Raw genomic sequence first — 26,457 nt, 5'->3', positions numbered from 1 at the left:
TTACTCAGTGCAGCGAGAATTGGTTCCTTATTAGTGTATGGATATTCTGATTTCATTGTATCGTATAATCCACAATTAAGGAAAAATGCAATTCAGCTCGTGAATTAACGATGACATAGAAGTCTACACTAGAAATGCTCATTAGCTGACTTAAGGCATTAGGCCAAGACAGTACACAGTATTAAAATTATTTTAATAACTCATTATTTTTTTCTTGGTCACTTTTCTTCATTATGGTATGATGAATAGTAACTCCCACAGCCTACAGTCAATCCCCAGGCTCATAAAGCTCTCCAATTCTTTGGAGAGAGGTTGCCTGGGGCACACATCGGAAAAGTAGATTAGATCCTTAACAAATTCTTCCTATTGTGTTAGCAATTGATCAAGTGGAAGAATAAGCAGCATGGCCAGTATATACAGTAATCTCATCTGCTCTATTGTATTAGGGCATCACTATCTGGTGCCATCATCTGGTTAATAACAGATTTGACTGAAATCATGATTAAGGTGTTTATTAGAGATGAGCGAGCGTACTCGCTAAGGCAAACTACTTGAGCGAGTAGTGCCTTATGCGAGTACCTGCCCGCTCGTCTCTAAAGATTTGGGTGCCGGCGCGGGTGAGCGGTGAGTTGCGGGAGTGAGCAGGGGGGAGCGGGGGGAGAGAGTGAGAGAGAGATCTCCCCACCGGCAGCCGAATCTTTAGAGACGAGCAGGCAGGTACTCGAATAAGGCACTACTCGCTCAAGTAGTTTGCCTTAGCGAGTATGCTCGCTCATCTCTAGTGTAGAAACAGCAATTGGATGGAAATCCAACTTACGACGTATATTAACTGGATGCAAAATGAGGAATTTCTAATGACATGAAGTTGGGTTTCTGAATTCTCCATTTTCATGAATTCAAATTCTACTATACAGAAGAGATTGCAACATAGTAAATATTTTCTGCAAAGTCTGCAGAGAAACAGGAAGCTGTAAAGGCGTGGGATAAGTACCACACACATTTCACAGTCCTGAGGAAATGTTAGCATAATGTCAGAGATATCGCATTTGCTATAATACATGTATGGTTTGTCCTAGCTTTTCACAGGAAATGTGCTCAATCTTCACTAAGCTAGCATGACACAAGCATCACCATGTGAGTCTAGACACTATTAAAAGCACACAAAAAAAATAGTCTCTGCGTGTAGGATTTAGCCAAGACAGCTGATAATAGGGAAAGAACATTATGGACAATGCTACCCTGAAGAACAGGAAAGCGGGGTATTCCGGATGAGCTCACTGACTAGAATATGTTAAGGGGGTTATTTCTATCAACAGAATACATAACACAAGATAAGTGAATGGATGTCAAAATAGTTCATATACTTTGGGCCGCCTGAACGTCCGGATTTGCATTGCGGAATCCAGAGTGGGTGTCTGCCTCCGATTCTGCAGCAAATATCTGCCATAGCATGCTATGGAAAAGCGTTTTTTTCCTGCCCATGAGCACACATCAATTGCAATTTTCCACTCACAGGGGAAGAAAAGAAAATAAATTTTAAATATCGCAGCATGCTCTATTTCTAGGTGGATTCTGTGTGGATCACTTCCATTGAAATCAACGGAAGCCGTCCGAACCGTGGCCCTTCCACAATCATCGTTGCGGAAAGGTCAGGGGATCAGCGTCATCACCTAGCGGCTGGCACATCCGCAATACAGGCAAGAAAAATGCAGACAGGCAGCGGGTGTCACCGGCTGGGCACAGGGTTGGATTCCGCTGTGGGATCTCGCATACAGAATCCGAACCAGTTGTGTGCAGCCGGCTGTGTAGTAGGTCACCCTTGCCTCCACATCACTCATAGCAACAGCCAGAGAAATGCCAGAGTTCCGCAATGAACCAGAGACTGCCCCAATACCCAATAAACACATATCACCAAGAAAAGCCAGTAAGTAGAAATCTAGCCTTCTTCTTGTCAACAAGCAGTTGCTCACATGTCACTTTCCCACCTAATGACAATTCTGGCCCAGGGGGGGGGGGGGATTGCCCTTTTTCCAGAAACTTCTAGATATTACCGGAGGAATGGCATGTCTTATCCCGCACAGAGATATTCCTGTATCAAGTGTTAATGAAATGTGATTGTTCCCAGCAAGAGAAACCAAGTAATCTTATAGATATGATACCTTTTAATGGCTAACAAAAATACATGATGTAATAGCGAGCTTTCGGACCTCTCAGGATCCTTTCTCAGGCATAATAAAACAGATCTGGATGGGGCATATATATTCAAATGTTCACACATGAAAAGGCACAGACATAGTGAGACTAATTTGCACTTAGAACAATACCAGACAAGATGAGCAGAGAACTAAATACTTAAAGGGGTTGTCCCGCGAAAGCAAGTGGGTCTATACACTTCTGTATGGCCATATTAATGCACTTTGTAATGTACATTGTGCATTAATTATGAGCCATACAGAAGTTATTCACTTACCTGTTCCGTTGCTAGCGTCCTCGTTTCCATGGAGCCGTCTAATTTTCAGCGTCTAATCGCCGGATTAGACGCGCTTGCGCAGTCCGGTCTTCTTGTTTTCTGAATGGGGCCGCTCGTGCCGGAGACTGGCTCCTGGTAGCTCCGCCCCGTCACGTGCCGATTCCACCCAATCAGGAGGCTGGAATCGGCAATGGACCGCACAGAAGCCCTGCGGTCCACCGAGGGAGAAGATCCCGGCGGCCATCTTCAGCAGGTAAGTATGAAGTCACCGGAGCGTGGGGATTCAGGTAAGCGCTGTGCGGTGTTCTTTTTTAACCCCCGCAACGGGGTTGTCTCGCGCCGAACGGGGGGGGGGGGGGGGGGTTTGAAAAAAAAAAAAAACCCGTTTCGGCGCGGGACAACCCCTTTAATTATTCCACTGGTAAGGAATGTGACAGTTTTATGAAGAATCATCAAAAATTCTGTTGTCAATCCAACCAGCAACAGGGATATAAAAGGATTCTCCACTTTGGACTTGCTTGTTAGAAGGGCAGTTGCGCTACTTGCTACATTGAATGTTTTTGTTGAAGCAGTTTGACCAATTAGGACATTAATAATCAATGCCAATTGTCAGTATGGTTTTTCGGTTTGTTAATTGCAATATATTGTGAGTTTGACATATTTGGTAACAGGGGTTTGGTTTATGTTTGTTTGACATTTGCTCTGTATCAGCCGTCACTGAATATTCTTCACATAATCTAACATAAACAAGGTATGCAGAGACATTACTCTTGGGTATTCAAGGTCATCTATATAACCAAAACAATCCAAGGTGACCAGCAAGGTTCTGAAATAGTTACCTTATAAATTACTGGTCACAAATGGGCCAATCAACATATGAGGGGATTCTTGTAGGCAGTTAGCCAGAATTACTCTTTATAAGCAATTGCCACAATATGCATATGCAACGAAACCAGACTGAGCGCCCCTTTAATTCGAACTTCTCATTCCCGCCTCCAAGATTTCTCCAGAGTAGCACCAGTCCTCTGGAATGCACTACCAAAGGCTACCCGAGCAATCCAGGACTCGCAGAACTTCAGGCATGCTCTAAAAACATACCTCTTCAGGGAGGCATACCGCATTCCCTAAACAAACCCCTCTGTACTCCGCCTGATAACATGCTCCCTGACCTACTGACTGCAATCCCTGCTAGCCATCATAAACCGCTCCTGCAGTCATACTGATCCTGCCATCACACTGCTAAATGTCTGACCATTGTCTGTGTATAGTCCAATTCAAATAGAGCGCCTGCAGCACAAACAGAATACCCTTGCTTAAGGGGAGGTTCTCATTGCACAGCCACTTCAGGGAGATGGATTCTAATCCTCCACTTGTCACAGCACGAAATCCTATACGAATGGCAGCAGACACACTTAGGTGCAGTAAAACAGGTTCTTTCTCTTTATTCCATCCTCAGTAAAATACACGCAACGTTTCGGTCGTTACAAACAGCCTTTGTCAAGCATGTTACAATCTGATACAACCCCCCTTAAATAGTTTAAAACATGGATACTACAGACATATCATTGGTCATCAGGAGGAAACGTTTTTGATGACCAATGATATGTCTGTAGTATCCATGTTTTAAACTATTTAAGGGGGGTTGTATCAGATTGTAACATGCTTGACAAAGGCTGTTTGTAACAGCCGAAACGTTGCGTGTATTTTACTGAGGATGGAATAAAGAGAAAGAACCTGTTTTACTGCACCTAAGTGTGTCTGCTGCCATTCGTATAGGATTTCGCATTGTCTGTGTATAGCATCCCTCACTCTCCACCTCCCCATACCGTGCACATCTCCAGCCCCTTTACCTTCTGTATACGCCATTATCTGTAGTATGTAAGCTCGTTGGAGCAGGACCCTCACCCCTATTGTATCAATCAATTGATTACTATCTAACCGTGGTTCTGTAATGTTTGTATTTTTTGTCTCTCTGTATTCCCCCTGTCTATGTAAGCGCTGCGAAATATGTTGGCGCTATACAAATAAAGATTATTATTATTATTATTATATGCAGGGTAGATCCTGTTGCTGCCCCTGAGCCAGTAACTCCGTGATCACATATTTTTATATCTTGCTCTATTATTTCTTATTTCTACATATGATTGTATTTTTATTATTTGTAATAAACTTTCTTAAATTTTTTACCGTAAGACCGGATTATTGTGCGCCAAATTACTTTTCCATACCAGGGCCCTTTGTATAAGAATCAAATGGGGTGCTTCATATAGCTTGTACATTTATGGATGGTCTATTAGCTGTAGAGCGTCACCAGAACTGTAGTCTTGTGGTAGATTGGAGTAAAAATGATGCAGTAAGTTTTGATATGGACAGTTACTGCACCACATATGGACAGTTACATCTCTGGAGCTTCCCCAAGCAGAAATAAAAAGTAGCCAGACTTCCCTATGAGAGATTGGAAGCTCCAGCTGTTTGAAGGTCAGTTGGGAGTGCAATTGTGATCAGCGGGTGGTGACACATGCTGCAGCTGGGTGGGCACTATGTTGAAGTGTATCCCACTGTGAGAAATGCTATCAGCATATGAAAGCAGCTGTTTCTCCCTACATTGTCTTTTGTTATGTGTCTACTAACTAACTCTTCATTACTTAGGAGACAATTTAATTCACAAATAGCGTTTTGGCACAGCAGGATTGTTGTGTGCAACCATGTGTATGCCCCACTGTTCCTGGTGATGAAGACAAGGTCCAAGTTGATTAGGCAGTACTAAGCAAGCTGTAGTCCCAACAATCCAAATATGTCTACCAGATCCCTCCTGCCTGGCCAACAGTCACTCTAAGCTACTCATGCACAAACCTAGAGGAGGCTGCAGGTCAGAACATAGTCCCCAGAGAAATGGGGTAACTTCTCTGCATCGAAAATGAGCAGTTCTCTGCCCATGGAAGCTCCTTTGATAAATCCTCATATATGGACAGCTACGTCACTGGGGTTTCACAAGGTATATGTTTCAATGGAGGCCTGTAACTTATGTTCTATAGGGCTATACATCACTATAGGCCTTTATGGCATCTGTTAATTCATTTTTAACTGGAAACTGTTGTATGGAACCACACCTGAACCATGGGCAGCATAAACTCAGGACAGGCACAGCCATTGCAGTCATGTACGTAGCCCGATACTGTGTTCTTATAAACTGCAATAAAACTTCTGTAAAAACCGTTTGTGTGAACATACCCTTAGATCTCATTTACACTTGTTATTTTGGGCAGTATTTTGAATCAGTGCTTGCAGCCAAGCTCGATCAAGGCCAGGAGTGAAGAATAAACAGAGAAAAGTACAATTTTTAGTTTTACGAACATTTATACTTTTTTAGCCTTTTGTTCCTATTTCTTGTTTTACTTGACAAATACAAAAAAGCATATCTCTGACTACAAACAACTTCCAGAAATCAATAGTACAAGCGAATAGAAGAAACTTTGTGATTCATCTTCTTCGAAAACAATTCCTCTTTCACCACATATCAGGCTCCATAGGGTATAGTTTGAGGGTAAGCAGGGCATGTGCCCCAGGCTTTGATAGACAGAAGAGGCACAAGGCATAGATAGTAGAGATGAGCGAATGTACTCGGTAAGGCCGATTTCGCAATCGAGCACCACGATTTTCGAGTACTTCACTACTCGGGTGAAAAGTACTCGGGTGCGCTGTGGGTGAGCGGGGGGTTGCAGCGGGGAGTGGGGGGGGAGAGGGAGAGAGAGAGGGCTCCCCCCTGTTCCCCGCTGCTACCCCCCACTCCCCTCTGCAACCCCCCGCCCCACAGCGCACCCGAGTACTTTTCACCCGAGTAGTGAAGTACTCGAAAATCGCGGTGCTCGATTGCGAAATCGCCCTTACCGAGTATGTTCGCTCATCTCTAATAGATAGTCCTTCTAGGCGAAGGACCTTCAATAACATCAAGAGTATGTGACCAGTCACATGTAGAGAGGGAGCCAAGGCTCAATGCTGCACTGCCGGAGGAGTGACGGGCATTCGATGATTACAACATTAGTCAGATGTATGGGAAGAGTCAGACTCTAGGCGCTGCTGTAGGGGCTGTATTTCTATCGTGCTCCCTTCAGCACAGGAAATGAAAAGTCCTTATGAGCAGGTAAAGCAGGTATATTAGAGGGCACTATTACTGTGTGTCACATAAGAGGGCACCATCATTGTGTGGGGCCACATAAGAGGGCACAGAGAGGGGCAGCATGAAAAATTAAAACATGATACAGCACTCAGGATAAAGGCTTATCCAATCTTTGTTTGTACAAAAATTAAAAACTGCTGACCATACTGAGAAATGGGAGCACCTATATGTTTCAGATGCTTACACATCCTCCGTCACTGCACGGCTGTGCGCCTGAAATGCGTAGGTTCTGTCATTCTATATATTCAGTGTTTTTTTTAACTCATTCCATTATTAAAGATTGGATAGTCTTTTATCCTGAGCGATGGATCAAGTTTTGCTTTTGATGTGGCAGCATATCGTGTCAGATGAGATTCTCAAGAGATAAAAGGTTATATGAGCCATGATCTGGTTTCTTCTTGTTTGTTGCATTGGAGGAAATTGTAGGATATGAAGAGTGTGCAGAGATAAGTAAAAGCTGGAAAAAGTCTTCATGGTGGTCTGATCCCAGAAAGAAAGTGAACGACACCATTCTGAGGAGACGTCACCTGTGACCACTGGAGATAACTGAACTGTAATCACTATCACTGTGTAGAGCTGGTGTTATACAAGTTGTCTTATAGATATACTGTACCTCCTGGCATTTAGCTGCACCAGGGATGTAACCTGCTGGAGGAACCACAGCACAGAGTAGCAGTCACTCCATCTTTATCCTTTATGGAGGTGGTTAGAAGCCCGGCCTCCAGTCAGCTCCTGACAAGTGCACTGTGAGGCTGCAGAAAACAGTGTGTATTGGGGAAGAGGTGCAGAAAACAGCTCAAGAGCACAGACCTATTCTGCAAGTCTTTGTGTGTACATGTGTTTGTATGTATTTGCATATGTGACACTATGTGCTTATGTATACATACATGTATGCAGGTGCTTTATATAGGTAGTATATATGTGTATAGATGTATACAGAAACACACATATGTTATACATATAATCGGACAACACAGTTTGCATAATGGGACTTATTTAACCTCTTAAGGGGTTGTCCAGTTGGAAACCATTGATAGTATGTTAGCAGGGGACCATCCCTGGAGACTCCTTCCAAATCAGCTGTTCTTAGGGCCAAGGTGTTGGTGCACTGAGCCGAAGCAGACAGTTTCATTCTCACTGCAGTATCCAGGCTCTGTATTGCAATTTGTGTTACCATTGAAGTAAATGGGAATTTTGCCTGCAATACCAAGTCTTGCCACTGCAGTGCGAATGGAGCTGTCTGTTTCCTGCTGAAATTAGCTCATTGCATGAGCACACCAGCCCGGCTAACAGCTGGGGTCTTGGGTGGCCTACTACAGCCAATCTACTATTAATAGCCTATCCTAACAATAGACTGTCAATAGTACACCAGCCTGATAAACTGCTAATCAACAGGGATCCTGGGCAATGGACTCCCACCAGTCCACAATTGATGAGCTATCCTGACGTTTGGCCAACAATAGTTTACAGCCCCTTTATTGATGTGGCCCTTTTTTATTTTTGATCCTTTGTTTTGTCTTCTCACTGTAAAAGAATCATAACTCTTATCTTTCTGTCAATGTAGCTGCCTGAGGGTTTATTCTTTGCAGGACAAGTTGTATTTTTCAATGATAATATGTACCGTAAAATGTACTGAAAACTTAAAAAAAATTTTTAACTGGGGCAAAATGGTAAAAAAATGCAAATTTTGCCATCTTTGGGGTGGTCTTGTTTTTATGATATACACACTACAGCAAAAACGACACAATCATTTTTTCTGATGACATTCACCATGAGGCCTTAGACGGGCGTTTTTTCGCGCGATTTGCTCATGCGCATGCATCCGGCGATTTTTTAAAACCATTGCTTTGCAATGGTATCGGACACATGAGCACTTTTTATGCACTCGTCCGATAAATGATAGAACAGAAATCGCAGATCGCACCTATTTGCGATCTGCGATTCCTGTTCTCTTCTCTATATGCGCTCAATGGGGCCGGCGGCAGCAGCGCCGACCCCATTGAGAACATATACTAGACAAATCATTCTTCTCTGCCACAGCTGTAACAGCTGTGGCAGAGAAGAACGATGTTTGCCCATTGAATTCAATGGAGCCGGCAATACAGCCGGCTCCATTGAAAGCAATGGGCTGCCGGCGATCGCGGGATGAATTGTCGGGAAGAGCTTAAATATATAAGCCCTTCCCTGCAATTCATCCAGAAATGTGTAAAAATTAAAAAAAAAATCTATACTCACCTGGTCCCGGCAGACGGAGTTCAGCGCGGCCGGCCTGCAGTGGGTGCGAGTGAGAGCTGCCCCTGATTGGCTCAGCGCTGCCCCTGATTGCTTATGCTTGGGATAGGCCACTAATAGTGGATCAGCAAGGGGATGCAGCATGAGAATCCTGTCAATCAGCTGTTCTCCAGACTGGTACACTCATGCACTGGGCTAATTTCTGCAGGAAGCAAACAGCTCTGTTCTCCATGCAGTAGCCAAGCTTGTTCTTACAGGTAAAGCTCCTGTTCATTTCAATAGGAACTTGGCCTGTAATACCAATTTAGGCCACTGCACTGGGAACAGAGCTGTCTGCTTCCTGCAAAAATCAGCTCAGTGAACAAGTGCACTACCCCGATGAACACCTGTTCAGAAGTAATTCCATGAGGCAGACACCTGCTGATTTGCCATGTATCGCCTATTCAAAGGATAAGCCATCAATAGTTTGCAACTGGACAATCGTTTTAATGCATTCTCTCTAAATATAGGATCAGTCTGGTCTGCTTGATCTATTGTTAAAGTAGTCATTCCAAGTTTTACTATTGATGACCTATTTTCAGAATAGGTCATAAACAACAGATCTGTCCATGACCCCGGCAATCAGCTGTTCTCCCGAGGCGGTGACTGTGTGTACAAAGCTGGGGCATTATTGGGATTCGGCATGCAATACAGCGGGGGCTACTGCACAATGTATGGAGCTGTTTGCTTTCGGCACAAACAGCTTCATACCCACAGTGACCTGGGAGGGACACCCTGAGTATAGGTCATCAACAGTAAGAAAAGGGAGAACCCTTTAAAATTTAAAAAGTTGAGTAACAGATGATTGGTAGAAATACTTATTGAATTTATCATCATAGCAATGTGTTCATGCTATTATGTCCATTATGGCCCTGTATAATGTTTGCTCAGATTTATGACACAGTTCATTCTGTGTAGTCTTATCTTTATCTCTTATATTGAATTTATGACGGTTTGTTGTGTAATTGTACTGAGATCAATACGGCCTACATTATATTTACATTATGGTTCTTCAGATGCACAAAATAAGTAGATTCTTAAAAGTCTCTTCTGAGCAACACATAAGTGTAAATAATTTAACGGAAGCTGCAAACAATACTCTTACATCAACAGAGAGTAAAAAGAAGAAACAAATCTTCGTAATGTACAGGGAATCAGTCACATTGAACATGCTGTCCAAACTGCAGGCACCATGTTATAGAGCAGGAGAAGCTGAACAGATAGGTATATAAATTTTATGGGAAAAGATTCAGTATAACTTGTATTTTATTCATTTGAACCTCCGTGTCGCTTCCGAGTGGCACTACACACCATGTCCAGCCAGGACGCAGGCCGGCGTTAACACAGAACTGCAAAAATACCTGCAGTATGATGCTGAGACTACTCCACACCAGGCTAGAGAAGATGGACAATAGTAGTCCCCTACTAAACAGGAAGATGGGGAACCCCTGCCTGAACACAGAGTTAGCGTCCTGATAAGGACGGCTCCACAGTCTTCTCCTGGGTCCTGACTATCCCTGTGAGGGCACCTGAAGAGATATACAGAATACAGCAAAGCTCTTGTGTAAAACACCAACAATGAAGGAAGGATAGATCAGCACTCACCTGTATGGAGATGGCTTACATTCAGAAAAGAGGCTCTAACCTGATGACCAATAGAAATGAGCGAATAGATACGGTACAAGGTATTGGTTCATTTTTTAGCCAAGATACTTAAGCCCACAGGCCCACCGACAAGGGACCTCATTGTCTCATAGGTCCCTACTCTCACAAGACAACTTCCCCCAGGAGTCTTGCCTGCAAGCGGGGCGATTGTCCCAATAGGGATGATCTCATGCTGGAACCTAAGGACCTGCCTCACTCTTGATGGTAAAAGAGTCAAACAGACTGGACACAGTTCACACCAGGGAATGCACCCCACACATGTCCGACCACCTGCACAGACCAATATCACTGTTCACACCATACCAAAAAAATATATAGGGATGTAAAAACAAGGGAAATGAGGAAACCAGAACCCCCTAGCCAGAGGGGCTGGTATATATGTGCAGTAGACCAGTGTGGATTGGTTGGCTGGAGAAACTCCACACCCAGCCAGCTCAATTTTCCCACACCTGTAGCAGTATGCTCCTGGAAACCCATAGAACTATAGGTCTCAGGAGCACAACCTAACACTCTGCACATTGTGACTTGAACAATCCAATGGGCGGCCCTATCAGTGATTGACAGCTATCTGAGTATGACTGTGTATACAGAAATAGCTGCCGATCACTGATAGGACCGCCCATTGGACCTTGGACTCAGAATAAGTAGAGAATTAAATGTATAGAATCCAAGCTATCTCAATATGCTCAGCTCTCCCTACTCCATAATATGATGCCTGCTGAATGTTCAACCTGACTAGTTCCTTTTAAATATAGTAGCCCTATGTAGTAAGAAAAGAGTTAAAGGGGTTGTCCCGCGCCGAAACGTTTTTTTTTTTTTTTCAACCCCCCCCCCCCCCCCCATCCCGTTCGGTGCGAGACAACCCCGATGCAGGGGTTAAAAAAGAACACCGGAGAGCGCTTACCTGAATCCCCGCGCTCCGGTGACTTCTTACTTACCTGATGAAGATGGCCGCCGGTATCTTCTCCCTCGGTGGACCGCAGGGCTTCTGTGCGGTCCATTGCCGATTCCAGCCTCCTGATTGGCTTGAATCGGCACGTGACGGGGCGGAGCTACACGGAGCCCCATTGAAGAAAGCAGAAGACCCGGACTGCGCAAGCGCGGCTAATTTGGCCATTAGACGGCGAAAATTAGTCGGCTCCATGGGAACGAGGACGCTAGCAACGGAGCAGGTAAGTATAAAACTTCTTATAACTTCTGTATGGCTCATAATTAATGCACAATGTACATTACAAAGTGCATTAATATGGCCATACAGAAGTGTATAACCCCACTTGCTACCGCGGGACAACCCCTTTAATTTCTTTAATGAAATTTGTCTAACTTCATTTTCTTATGAAATTTACATTAGATGTCATTGCACTGCTTTTGTTTCTGGCATAGAGACTGGATCTGATTGACCCTCTATTGCTATGCCACTGGGTTATTTGTCATTATATATCTAATAGTAGTTTGCTTTGAAAAATATAGATTATAATTAGTATATAAGAGCATGTTAGCACAAGTGAAGATTAATGAATTTGCTACATCATTAACTCAACGGCAAAACCTATACAGGGCGCCAAAATATATTGCCATGGTAACCTAACAATGAAACATAGAAGCTCTGTCCCTTCATTGTGAAGATACATTACCAGCAGTCTAATAATAAATATGTTGTAGAGGCCAAGGACGCACATGAGAGCCAGTTAACTAATTACTGCATGTCAAATAAGGAAAAACAAAAATTGAAAGGATTTCCACACCACAAGGATCAGCTCGACCAACTCAATTTGAGAGACCATCAATGTCTTATCAGTGAATGTAGTGAAAAAGCAATATGCTGGGCCCAAATGGCGCAACACCTAATAGCCATCATTGGAGACAAGGCAATGTATGACACCTCCTTCAAGCTGTTTCAGAAAAGACGCTGAATGTAATGGGGCCTTTTGATCTTTTGGTCCATCCCCCCCCCCCGACCCCCTTTTAATCTTATCTGCAAGGTTGCATTTGAAAGATGTGATGCCCTTAAACATTGGGCGGCGTGCAAGAAGTATCGAGTAGATGGATAGTAATAAAACCACTGGCTGAAGCACCACAGGGTTTCTTTGTTGTCTGTTTCCATAGAAACACATAGAGGCACAAATATATAAGGTTTTATACTCCACTTTTTGGAGTAAAAAAAAGTCACACATTTTTATGCAAACTGATATCCTTGTAAGAATTTGGGATTTTTTCCTTTTTTTTTTGTGCAAGGCTTAGTACATTTCTTCCATAGCTCTCTATAGCCTCAAAACATTAGGACATTTTTAACAAAGACTATGGTCCTGATTTATCAAGACAAGCATTCCTACACCTACACTAGAGTAAGATGCATCAATATTTTCAAGAGGCGCCTGGCTCTGAAGACATGTGGTGCATCTTACGGCAGTCCATGGGCCAGAACTCAAATCTATGTTAACCCAGAGCTGGCAAAGATTTGCACCATAAGGGCTTATTCAGATGGGCGTATATCTGTCGGGTTTTCACGCCTGGCCAATATACGCTGTCCCTCTCTGCAAGGGGAGGAGGCGGGCCTGACCGGGAGCTAGTGCACTGAGCTTCCGCCCCTCACAACTGTTTGCAATGGGCCGAAAATGGACAGAACTTAGCCCCGCCCCATCCCACCCCTCCCATTGCAAGCAGTGGCAAGGGGCGGAGAGAGGGCACAGAGGGGATAGGAGCTCAGTGTACTAGCAGAGAGGGACAGCGTATATCGGTCGGACGTGAAAACCTGACCTATATACGCCTGTCTGAATAAGCCCTTAGTTACGAATGCATCTGACATAAATTATGGTAAATATGCTGAGTCTTTTTTTGAAAGGTGGCAAATGTGATGTAAAAGTTTAAAGAGGTGCAAACTTTTGTGCACAACATAGTGTGCACCAAAATTAGCCAATTCTTTTATGCCAGTTTTCTGGTGCAAGTGGCTTGATAAGTTAGGGTCTGTGTGCATTGTTATTTTTTATTTTAGAAGCAATGAAGCAATTTACAAAACATTGTTGCAAAAGTGAACCTTCCCTTTAAATAGATACTATCAAGATACCTTTAGCTGCATGCTCTGCCAAAATGCGCAGCTAGTAGCTTGAGATGCAGAATCATATGGGGCCGTCCAGCTACCAAAGCAATTGTACGCTGCCTGAAACCACTCCTGATATGGTTTTGACCTCTGCTGACTGCACATTTGACAGGAGGTCAGCTGCAGATATGATATGATATCACACTTAGACCAGTTTCAGACAAGCATATTGTAACATGTCTTGAAGGTGAATCTGTATTATGGACGTGGTACAGATGACATTACAACCATATGTCATCAGTATTTCAGCGGTATTTGCCTCCATATATTTTATTTTCTTCTGATCTGTATTTGCCCAATAGAAAGGAATAGTATCATGGAGACAAAAACTAAAAAAACTACGGTAGGTCATTTGTTTTTAAAAAACATGCCTATGTGTATAATACTGTACATGGATTTATATTAGTTCCATATTATGGTCCGTAAAACATCAACCAAATACAGGGCAAAAACACGCTCATCTTAAAGAGGCCTAAGGTAGAATGGTATAGAAAAATAACTGGGTAGACTTGTGAAAAAAGTGGTGCAGTGTTCCAAAGCAGCCAATTAGGTTGCTGCTCCAATATTCTAAGGAGCCTCTAAAAAATGAGTACTGGAATCTGAACACTTTCACTTTTCACATGCACAAGTTTTAACACCCCCTCCTTCCATAATTGTGTGGATCATAGCTTGAGGGCTCATTCAGACGACCGTATATCAGCTGGGTTTTCATGCCCGGCCGATATACGGTGTCCCTCTCTGCAGGGGGAGGAGGCTGGAAGAGCCAGGAGCAGTGCACTAAGCTCCCGCCCCCTCTCCGCCCCTCGCCACTATTTGCAATGAAAAGGGGTGGGACGGAGCCAAGTCCTAGAGCTTAGCCCCACCCCTGCCCCGCCTCTCCCATTGCAAATAGTGGCGAGGTGTGGAGAGGGGGCAGAAGCTCAGTGCACTGCTCCCGACTCTTCCAGCCTCCTCCTCTTGCAGAGAGGGACACTGTATATCAGCCGGGCGTGAAAACCCGTCCGTTATACCGTCATCTGAAGCCGCCCTAAAGCGGTTGTCCAGTAGTAACTTATTTATGACTTATCTTCAGGATAGGTCATCAATAGTAGATCAGTAGGGGGTCTATCTTCTGGGACCCCCGCAGATTATCTCTTTGTTAAGTCACTATGCTGATTTCTGCAGGAAGCAGACAACTCTATTCCCACTGCAGTGGCCAGGCTTGGGATTGCACACCAAGTTGACATTAAAGGGGTTGTCCCGCGGCAGCAAGTGGGTCTATACACTTCTGTATGGCCATATTAATGCACTTTGTAATGTACATTGTGCATTAATTATGAGCCATACAGAAGTTATCAAAAGTTTTATACTTACCTGCTCCGTTGCTGGCGTCCTCGTCTCCATGGTGCCGACTAATTTTCGGCCTCTAATGGCCAAATTAGCCGCGCTTGCGCAGTCCGGGTCTTCTGCTGTCTTCAATGGGGCCGCTCATGCAGAATGCCGGCTCCGTGTAGCTCCGCCCCGTCACGTGCCGATTCCAGCCAATCAGGAGGCTGGAATCGGCAATGGACCGCACAGAAGCCCTGCGGTCCACAGAGAGACAGGATCCCGGCGGCCATCTTCAGCAGGTGAGTATGAAGACGCCAGACCGCCGGGATTCGGGTAAGTACTACCCGGTGTGTTTTTTTAACCCCTGCATCGGGGTTGTCTCGCGCCGAACGTGGGGGGGTTAAAAAAAAACAAAAAAACGTTTTGGCGCGGGACAACCCCTTTAATTTCAGTTGGAACTTAGCCTGCAATACCAAGCCTGGCCACTGCAGTGGGATCAGAGCTGTCTGCTTTTTACAGAAATCAACTCAGTGCACAAGCACACCAGTCCAGAGAACAGCTGATTGGAGGGGGTCCCTAGTGAAAGACCCTGCATGATCTACTATTGATGCCATATCCTGAGGCTAGGCCATCAATAGATTAATTTCTTCTCATTTACTGTGAAACTATGTTAATTTTGCTTAGAAAATGTATAAAATACAATAAGGTGATTAAGTTATTTTTCCTCACTTTTGCTTTGCTAAGGAAAGCTCATTGCTAGCACAATCAGCTGAGCGTACCACCCCCTCCTTCCATAGCACAGCACACGTCTATGTAGGTTTTATTAAGAAAACGGAATCCAGAATAAAGCACATCCTGTCTGAATTGCAGGAACATTCACCCAAATATTATACACATCATGATACAGAATGGACAGAACGATCAGCAATGAATATAAGTTAACAACATGTTTAGAGCTGCAAGCTTGTGACTCCATGACCCATTACAGTTTCATTCGTAGCGAAGGCCAACGATAACTCCCAACTAGCCCACAATGCCAACTAGCAAATGCATAATCATGCATTGATAAAAAAAAAGCTTTTAATATTTCATATTTTTAACCCAATGCTTTGTTTCTGGGAACTAAACAATAGCACAAGAAGAATTCAAAGCCTGGTATATCAACAATATAGCCCATAGAATCGGCTGCTGTGTCATACCTGTGTGAATATGCCCTGTATAGGGACATAACAGAATGCTATACATTCTTACTACTGATCCTGCACAACATTAACAATATTACTATTTAATGTATCATAACACAGGAGTTTCTATTCTCTTATAACTGGTAGTTAAATTAGACAATGCTGCGAATATTGTCTTTGTTGGCTCCAGAATGATGGGAGGAGAATTCTCTCCAACAATGGTTTTAGTGAAGCTGAATCTAAAAAAAAAAAAAGCAAAGCATGGTGATGGAACATAAATATCCAGAAGAGCATACAATAAAACGCCAAGTGATATTACACAGATATCTTCATAGTGTAAATAGGAGGACTCTCGATATGCCCAGATCCTCCACATTGTATCCTCTTGGAATAGCATCAGTAGAAGATCTGGCAGGAACTGTTGTGCATGTGTGATGATTAATTACTAATGTTCCCTGGTAGATCAATAGCAAGCTGGTGTAGAAGCAGGAATGACAGCATAGGGACTGGGCTCCACACATCCAGCATGTGCCTGACATGAGGCAGACACTAACATAGCATCACATGCTTTGTAATGAGCAGCTATGGCACATAGTGGTCCAGATCCCCTTGGAGGATGCATGACAGTGCCACAATACTACAGCATAAAACACATGTGCAAGAAGAGTGTTCACACAACAATGCACAGCACCACACACCCACCACTTCCAGAAACCATTTCATTGCTGGACACTACCTTACATAGCACAGAGGACAAGCTACAAAAGCCTCCCCAAATCCAGAAATACATCCCCACAGCCTGATAGGAAACAAAGCAAATTAAAAAGCTACCTGACAGATGCCATTCCAGGTGCTGCAAATTCCAAGTGCAAAACCCCTTTTAGTAGGTTACTATGGAAATGCTCTTCCAGATGGGAAAGGCTGAGCTCTGCATCCCATTCACCTAGTGACATGCACAGTGATGCTGCAGGAAGGGGATCACAGCCTGTCTGCCAGTACTTCTCTCTCCCTGTGCCTTGCCCTGGCCCTGGGGGACACAGCTTGCAGATCAGCTCCTCACCGTGCCAGAGCCTGGAAGCAAGATGCCATCCTCACACCAGTCTGGGCTGAGAGCTCTGCAGCAAGTGGCGCTGTTCCTTGATTCCCAGGCACAAAAGCAGCAGCCACGCAGGCTCTGCACACAGCAGTAGAGACGAGCAGCGCTGATGCACCCAGCCTGGCCAGCACGGGGGAGACGGGGCTGCACGATCAATAACTCCTTCTATGCTGCGCAGCATGCACTGGGAGACAGTGCTAGGATGATGGGGAACAGCAGCTGCAAGGAAGGAGCAGCTGAAGACAGGAACTGAGTAGGACCAGGGCAGCTGAGCATTATTAACCTCCCTCTCTGGTGCTTGGAGGGCATCCAGTAAGACAGAGGTTAATTCTAGCAGGTGGGCCATTAATCCAGCATGTTATGGGAAATAGCAAGAATAAGGATGACCATAGGAATGACTCAAGATTTGTAAACCCATGCAAAGAAAACTGGAATAGAAATGACCTTATCCAGGAGAATGGATGTACTGACCCAAGGTGCCTAGAATCCGCATGTAGGAGATTTGCTATAAATGCTAGATTTATGCTAGCATTAATGTACTTAGGGAAGAAAAGGAGGTGGGCATACTAGTGTTATAGTGAGGCAGATATATCACTAGTGACTTTACAGAGGGAGGCTTTTTATACTGTCTTTTGTAGATACCAGGTAGCAAAATAGGGCGCAATATATAATACGTTGCGTGCCACCTACTAGACCAGGGTTGCCAATCTGATGGTTTTTGGGGGGGATTTTAGACAAGTTGAACAAAAATCACAAGAGCCAAGATTTTATATGGATACAGTGGCAAACCATAAAGAACCATAAAGATTATAAGTGATATATGTTTACATCCCAAAGTAGGCTGCCTTCACATCTGCGTTGGAACCCCCGGTCGGTGGTTTCGTTGCAGAATCGGTACAAAATACCAGTAGAAAAAGTGCTGCATGAAATTGGACGGGTCACATTATAGTCAATGGGGTCTGTTCAGCACTGTACCATTCCCCTTACGGCCAGGGTATATTATCCTTTCTGCGTCTATAACGGAGCAGGAAAACGGAATCCTGACGCGGATGTGAAGGCAGTCACACTGATATAAACACATTTGTAGCATTCTCTGTGAGCTGTAAAATTATATCATTACATTCACAAATATCCTGCACCAGCTTCTCCAGCTTCAGAGAATCACGGATTTATCACACTTTTTTTACAGACAGTGGAAAAAACTGCTTTGTTTTACCAACTGTCCATGGTTGGCCTCCCTGTACAAGACACACTTCTCTTCGTGATGCCACCTCATGGCTGTTGTATATGTACCAGTGCATTGTGCAAGTCCATAATACATTTCACACAACTATTGCACATTGTAGGCACGCCACCTTGAAGCACTTAAAAAAATAAAACAAGCAAGTATTTAAAAAAAAACTATTTTTAGGCCTCCTTCACACACTTTTTTAGCTTTTCGGTTTATGAATTCTAGTGCTTTCACTGAGTTGTTTTGTTTTTTTTTACAAACATTTTGGTGATATTTTTGATTTTAACTAAAGATGAGCGAACACCAAAATGTTCGGGTGTTCGTTATTCGAAACGAACTTCCCGCGATGTTCGAGGGTTCGTTTCGAATAACGAACCCCATTGAAGTCAATGGGCGACCGGAGCATTTTTGTATTTCGCCGATGCTCGCTAAGGTTTTCATGTGTGAAAATCTGGGCAATTCAAGAAAGTGATGGGAACGACACAGCAACTGATAGGGCAGGCGAGGGGCTACATGTTGGGCTGCATCTCAAGTTCACAGGTCCCACTATTAAGCCACAATACCGGCAAGAGTGGGCCCCCCCCCTCCCAACAACTTTTACTTCTGAAAAGCCCTCATTAGCAATGCATACCTTAGCTAAGCACCACACTACCTCCAACAAAGCACAATCACTGCCTGCATGACACTCCGCTGCCACTTCTCCTGGGTTACATGCTGACCAACCCCCCCCCCCCCCCCCCCCCCCGCACGACCCAGTGTCCACAGCCCTTAGGACGGACAGAGGCAGGACAAATAGATTTCTTTTCCCTTTTTTTTACACCAAAAGGACCCACTGCGTATATTCAATGAACATGAGAAGTTTTATAACTGTGCTGTGGCCCTGATAATGTGTCACAGAACTTGAGGGTAGCAGAGTTATTAACTCTGGCAGAGCAGGTATTTTTTTCCCAATTAAGGAAAGCAAATGGCGAAGCCAGCAGTAAACCGTAGCTGGGTGCGTCTGATTTTTTAACGTTGTACACGCAGCTCACACGTGTCCACAGCCCTTAGGACGGACAGAGGCAGGACAAATAGATTTCTTTTCCCTTTTTTTACACCAAAAGGACCCACTGCGTATATTCAATGAATAATAACTGTGTTGTGGCCCTGCCTACACAATTCTTTCCCTGTAGTATCAATGGAGGGTGCAATGCTCTGCAGAGGCGATTTTGAGAAAGAAAAAAAAATGCAGCACAGCTAACAGCAGCCTGGACAGTACTGCACACGGTTAAATATGGCCCTAGAAAGGACCATTGAGGTTCTTGAAGGCTACACTCACTCCTAACACTCTCCCTGCCTATCCAACACTTCTGTCCCTAATGCCGGGTGCAACGCTCTGCAGAGGCGATTTTGAGAAGAAAAAAAAAAAAGTCACTGCTAACAGCAGCCAACACACAGGTATTACTGGCCCTAATAAGGACCTTTGGGGTTCTTGAAGCCTACACTAACTGCTATTTCTCTCCCTACAGCAGCTCCGGTACCAGCAGCACTGTCCCTCATCTAACTCACAAGGCATCTGAGGCGAGCCGCGGGAGGGGCCGACTTTTATATTCGGGTGACATCTGATCTCCCCAGCCACTCACTGCAGGGGGGTGGTATAGGGCTTGAACGTCACAGGGGGAAGTTGTAATGCCTTCCCTGTCTTTCAATTGGCCAGAAAAGCGCGCTAACGTCTCAGGGAAGGAAGTGAAAGTAACCCGAATACCGCATGGTGGTCTTTACGAATAACGAACATCCCGAACACCCTAATATTCGCACGAATATCAAGCTCGGACGAATACGTTCGCTCATCTCTAATTTTAATACATTAGTATCATGTATTTTTCTGGCATTTTTCAAGTCTAATAGAGAAGCCTGTGAGAAAAAAAGCCAGAATATGCTGCATTTATAAAAACACTGACCATTGTAGCACCACCAAAACAGGGCGCTGTGTATCTAGTGTACTTCATATTACACTATAGGCTTTAATGTAACAGCTGGCAGCTGAATAAACGAAAAACTAGCATGAAAAACACTACATGACACAGCAAAAATAACTGTTTTTTCACAGGTTTTTGTGACAACTTTTTGAGCCAAACTCAGAAGTGGATCCAGCAGGAAGGAGAATAGATCTTTCTTTACATTTCCCATTCATTTTTTGGTTTGGCTGTAAAAGTTTCATCAAATACCCATGGAAAAATAGTGCCCTGAACATTGCAAAATAAAACTAACGTGCGAATTACAAATGCAGTTTTTGAAGCAGTTTTTTTTGCCAAAACCAGAAGTGCATCCAAAAAGAAGAAAAAGTATGCAGCCACCTTCACATGGAATGTAATTGCTGTGGACATTCCACAATGGAAAACCCTTCTATTCTGAAAGATGTGAGCCATAACTCTATTACACGGGGGCCATTCATGTACAGTTCCCCTGCAGTAGCTGATGAGACAACCCCTTTCATAAATTTGCCCTACTATGTTGAGATCTCACTTCTTTTTGCTTTGTGAATGGGTTTGGTTAACTAATTTATATTCATTATTGTAAAAAAAAAAGCTGTGCTTTCAACCCTCCAAAAAAAAAGATGTGTAAATTTAGGTCAATGTTAATGGATTGAAAACAAACTGAAAATTGATGCACTTTGCCCATTAGTTCTCTAATCTGGTGTCCACTGACCTGGATGTAAAAAAATGGACTCATCAATGGATCAATTTTTTCTTTCAGTGAACTAAATAGCAAATCATGCTGCATTTGTGTTACAATACAATAGGGACAGTCACACTTCATATTGGACATTATGGCAGTTGTTCCAATCTAATGGAAATGAATAGAATGTGTAGGAGATCAATCCTATCCACTGAATATCCACCTTTTAACACAAGGTCACTTTTAGGTTGGATTCACATGGGCGTATATCGGCCGGGGTTTTCGCACCCCTCGGATGCATTGGTTTACAATGCATCAGTGCACGTGGTCGTATTTCCACGGTGTAAAAGCGCCGGCCGGCCAAGATAGTGCATTTCAGCCGGGGGCTTTTATGCTGGCGGTAGCTGCATAGACTCTTATGGGAGCCTATGACAACTGCCGGTGAAGGGAGGTGGGAGGGAGGTTAGCAGCATGACTGCTAAACTCCCATCCCTGCCCTTCTCCTCTCCGCCCCTTGCCGGCTGTTTGCAATGGGAGGGGGCGGAAGGGCTAAGATCCACCCCATCTCACCCCCTCCCATTGCTGGCTGCAACAAGGGGTGGAGAGGGGGCAGGAGCTTAGCAAACTAGCTCCCGCCTCGTCCCTCCTCCTCCCCTTGCTGAGAGACAGTGAGGGGGAGGGAAGAGGGGGACAGTTTAGCAGAGCTGAAACTGTCTCCCCCCGCCCAACGGCATTGCGGCCTCGGCGTATATGCACCGGAAACCTGCCATCTGAACAGGTGCACAAACGTTAGATTTGTGCGCCACTTCACGCATATTTGCAGCGCCGACGTGCACACATAAAAACGCCTACGTCCATTTACATGAGCCCGTAGGTTTATACATTCTGAATTATAAAATTATGGCTGTCCCCAGCTACCACTAGAGGGAGCTGAAGACCTTTGTGTTATGAATATTATGCAATAAGCTCCCTCTAGTGGTCGCTGCCTGCATTAGAATTTGTCTTTTATCAAAAAAACAAAACTGATCACAATACAGATATATTCTTAAATAAGAAAATCAGCACAGAATGTTGTATTTAGATAAAAGGGGATGTTCAATGCTGGACATTTGCCTTGCTTCGTCTGGCTTTTATTCAGTTTTTAAGTCTTTCTGTAAGGATTCATTCATGTAGGCTTTTTAATCCGTTTCAGGGCTTTCATTGTCATGCTCTGTCTGAATGGCTGAAAATAGTGTCCAGACGGAACCATAGCGTAGTCAACTATGATATTCTATACAGTCAAAATGCTGGAACCGGACGGACTTCTGCTAAAATGTTTTACTAGAAAAAGTCTATGGTTTTCAACCGAACAGGCTTTAAAACGTAATTCGAATGTAGCTGAAGAGAACAAATACACAGTCGGTCAGAGTATCCTAACAACCTCCTAACTTTGACGGGGGCAGCGCATAGCTCATGAAGGAAGTGGCGCGTCGTGGGTTGACTTAGTGAATATATAAGGTCTACTATAGGCTGTCTACTCACATATCATTGAAAAAAAAGATGATTATTAGCTTTCAGGCAGTATTTCTCAAACAGCGCAGTTTGTGAACTGTTCGCATGCTGCTGCCGTGAAAGTGCATCATTAGTGGACAAATGGTGCCATTGGGAATAGCTGGCATGGAAACTGCGAAGCACCATGTGCCATTGATGTGAGAGGTGAATGTCAGCTATAAGTTGCGCGAAGGACAACGGGGAAAAAAAGCTTCAATTTGCATGGCATTATCGGAATTGGACCACCGCTGACTGGCAAAGGGTTGCTTTCTCCAATGAGTCATGTTTTCTGCTTAATCAAACAGGTGGACATTGGTGTTTGAGATGAGAAACATCAGAGAACAAATACCTTGCAACCATTACTGAAAGAATACAAGCTTGTGCCACTGCATTATGGTCTGGGGAATTTTTTTGTGGCATTTTCTGGGCACACTCATCCATGTGGAAGGCACTCTGAACCAATTTGGTTATGAATTCAATCTTACAGATCCCGTACACCGATACATGCTGTTTGTCTTTCCTGGGGCACATGGGATCTTCCAGCAAGATGGGATGCACCTGGGTCAGAGCAAAAGCCGCTGCTCCGACCCCTCTTTGATGGTCAGTGCAGTTCCCACTGATTTCAATGAAGGCTGAACCTGCAATAAAGAGTGCCAGCCACTACACAGGGGTTGGAGCAGCGGCTTCTGCTCTGACACCGATGTTCTCCAGCCCTGACATAGTATGTTAGGCTAAAAAAGCCTGTCCATCCAGTCCAGTCTATTACCCCCCAATGTTGATCCAGAGGAAGGCAAAAAAAAGCTCCAATGAGGTCAAAGCCAATTTTCCAAATTTAAGGGAGTCTGACAATCGGAATAATCTCTGGATCAACAACCCTTCTGCAAAAATTAGTGATTATAGGGGCTTATTCACACAAATGCATTTGTGCTGCGTAGTACGCGTGTAAAATTTCCACGCACAATATGCAATTTATAGAACCCATTGATTTCAATGGGTTTGCTCACATGTGCGTTTTTCGCATGCACATTTTGAATAAGTAAAAAAACAGCAGGTACTATTTTCGTGTGTATTGCACACAAAAAAAGCTCATATTAAACATTTTTGCTAATTGATATCAATGGGAGCATGCTTGCGTCTTCTTTTGTGTGTGCAAATATGCAGGGCATGCGCACACAAAAATACACTAAATTTGTGCAAAAATGCAATGTGCAAATACACGTGTAAATAAGTTTATGCCCGTGGCTAGCCATCCTAACAAGTGAATTCATGTATGGCTGATTTGTTGAAGACATTTCTGCTATTGTCCTTTTCATCTGATTGAGGCTTTCAGATATTTATGTTATTGCCCCCAAAACGAATTCCTGGAACAAAATCTGCTCTGTGTGAATAACCCAAGACAGCCAAGATTGAAAAGTTTTTCTTAGATTCATTTTTGCACAGTCCCATTGTGTCTCGAGACTACAATCAAATGTATGTATTTGTGAGGATCAGCAGATTTGGATCACACACTGGTGTGACTTTGAGCTAAATGTAGAGGTGACACTTGAGGATCCTCAGTCTTCATCTTTTCACCCCACAGTTGGTATCTGGGCTTCCCTGCGGGGTCCTCAGGTTTCTACACTAGAAGTGGTCCCAGTTATATGGTAGTTGACACTACAATAGACCAGGATGCAGTACCTGATTGTGTTAGCAGAGGCATAGTCAGAGAGTTCCAGGCTGAAGCAGGCGAAGAAAGTTCAATACATGAGATAAGTCAGTGATCAGGGCACATAGAGCAGGGTTGGTACAGTGTAACTTGCCAGGAGACAGGGCAGACAGCAGCAAGGAGAGTGGTCAATATAACAAGCTGAGGTCAGGAGTGGAGAATGCAACAAAGTCAGGAATAGCCAGAGTCAGAAAGTGGGAAGTCAGCACAAACAAATAGCACCAAATCCTTAGGAACATTACTTAGAGGGAAAATGGCTGATATAACCAGAGGTTAGGATTCTCAGGGGACAAAATAGAAAGGGGGCGCTGGCCCTTTAACCCTTTCCAATCCACTGTCTGACGTCTTCAGTCATTCCGATTAAAGGCTGTACAGCTCAGATGTTGGAAGACATCCGTCAGGGTATTCTTACTGTATATTACTGTCCGCTCTGTTGTCAGGGCATGTCCCAAAACCACAGTACTGGCTCTAGCCAGCAGATATGCCATTGTATAATGGCTGAAAGAGAAAGCCCCTTAGGAAACCCTGAATCCAAAATTGGATTGCAAAGGGTTAAGAGTACCTTCACACACAGCATAATTTCTGCAGGCATTCTGCAATGGAAAACGTATAGCAATTACACTGAGACACTACAGTGGTCAAATGCTCACCTGTAGGGCTTATTCAGACGACCGTATATCGGCCACGTGAATACCCGGCCGATATACGGTCGTCTGAATAAGCCCGTATGGTGATTTTTAAAATCCCTCCACACGGTTTGTACTGCAAAATTTCCTTTGCGATTCAGGCAGCAGAAATTCCGCAGCAATTCTGCTGTGTGTGAAAGCGATCTCAGAACGGATGCACACGTCCTTCATGCAGCGAGAGAGAGGCCAGGGCTGAACATCTAGGGAGGAGCTAGAGAGAATGTGTGTTGCTGCTGACAGTTGGGGTAGGTGAGGTAAAATGGCGCAAAATATAACAGTATTTATCAAAAAAATGTGCACCATATATACCATTATTTAAGAAATCATTACATAAGAAGCATTTTTAAAACCAGACAAATTCATAAACAACATTCTGAAGCTTTCCAGCATTTGCACCTTTTGCACTAATATTGTACAATGTGACAATGACAATGCTGGTCGTTAATTCAGTGATGTTCCTTTGGTGACAAGCAGAATGTTGTGTGTAATTGTTATTTCTCTGGATATGAGCAAACAAAATGTTCTCATAAAGCACTCAGTCAAAAAGAGTCAATGACATTCTTTCCCGGGATTTATTCTCATCGTTTTACATTTTAAGGGTTATCTAAGAAATGACGTGTTCCAGCAATAAATGACAAAAACACCCCAATAAATCAGCAGGCATGTGTTCATAAATACGAGATGTCTGCCTGTTCCGTAATACTAAAATATTATGATGTTATATCATTCCCAATATATATGGCATTGTGTGTATGTCTAACATTTATTATTAGGAGGGAAGGTTTTATTTAGTTATTTACGATGTGAACAGCTCGCTAATGTGAGCAATCTGTGAAGAAGATCCGGCAGGCATGGGTCCTTTAATGGGAACCTATTACCTATAAGACAATGTCGGTTGCCTTTAGATAGATAAGACCATCTGCACAATGTCCTATCACAAGGTCCTAAATTCACACAACCGTGCCCATTAAATACTCTCTCTACAAGATGTACAGTCTTATCAAGGTATGCTTACCATAGAGGGAACCCATGTGGTTTTGGTATGGAATTACACAGCTGCAGATTTGGCTGTGTCCTTTGGTAATTCCTTCCTGTGTAGAAGGTCCCAAAGGGGCGTTTTTGTTTACCGTGCTTCCCCCAAAATAAGACCTACCCTGAAAATCAGCCCTACCCTGATTTTGGGGGGGATTTTTGAAATATAAGCCCAACCCCCCAAATAAGCCCTAGCTACACTACATAAAAAAGGGATACATTACCTAGCAGGCGCAGTTCAGGTCCCTCATGCCATTCTCTGGAAGTCCGTGCTGTTCCCACAGTCCTATCCGCTCGTATATCATTACTTCCTGGTGACAGGATTCATAAATCCAGCCTCCAGGAAA

The sequence above is a fragment of the Eleutherodactylus coqui genome, chromosome 2 (assembly GCF_035609145.1).
Source record: "Eleutherodactylus coqui strain aEleCoq1 chromosome 2, aEleCoq1.hap1, whole genome shotgun sequence".
Taxonomy (NCBI): Eukaryota; Metazoa; Chordata; class Amphibia; order Anura; family Eleutherodactylidae; genus Eleutherodactylus; species Eleutherodactylus coqui.
This window is presented reverse-complemented; position numbering follows the sequence as displayed.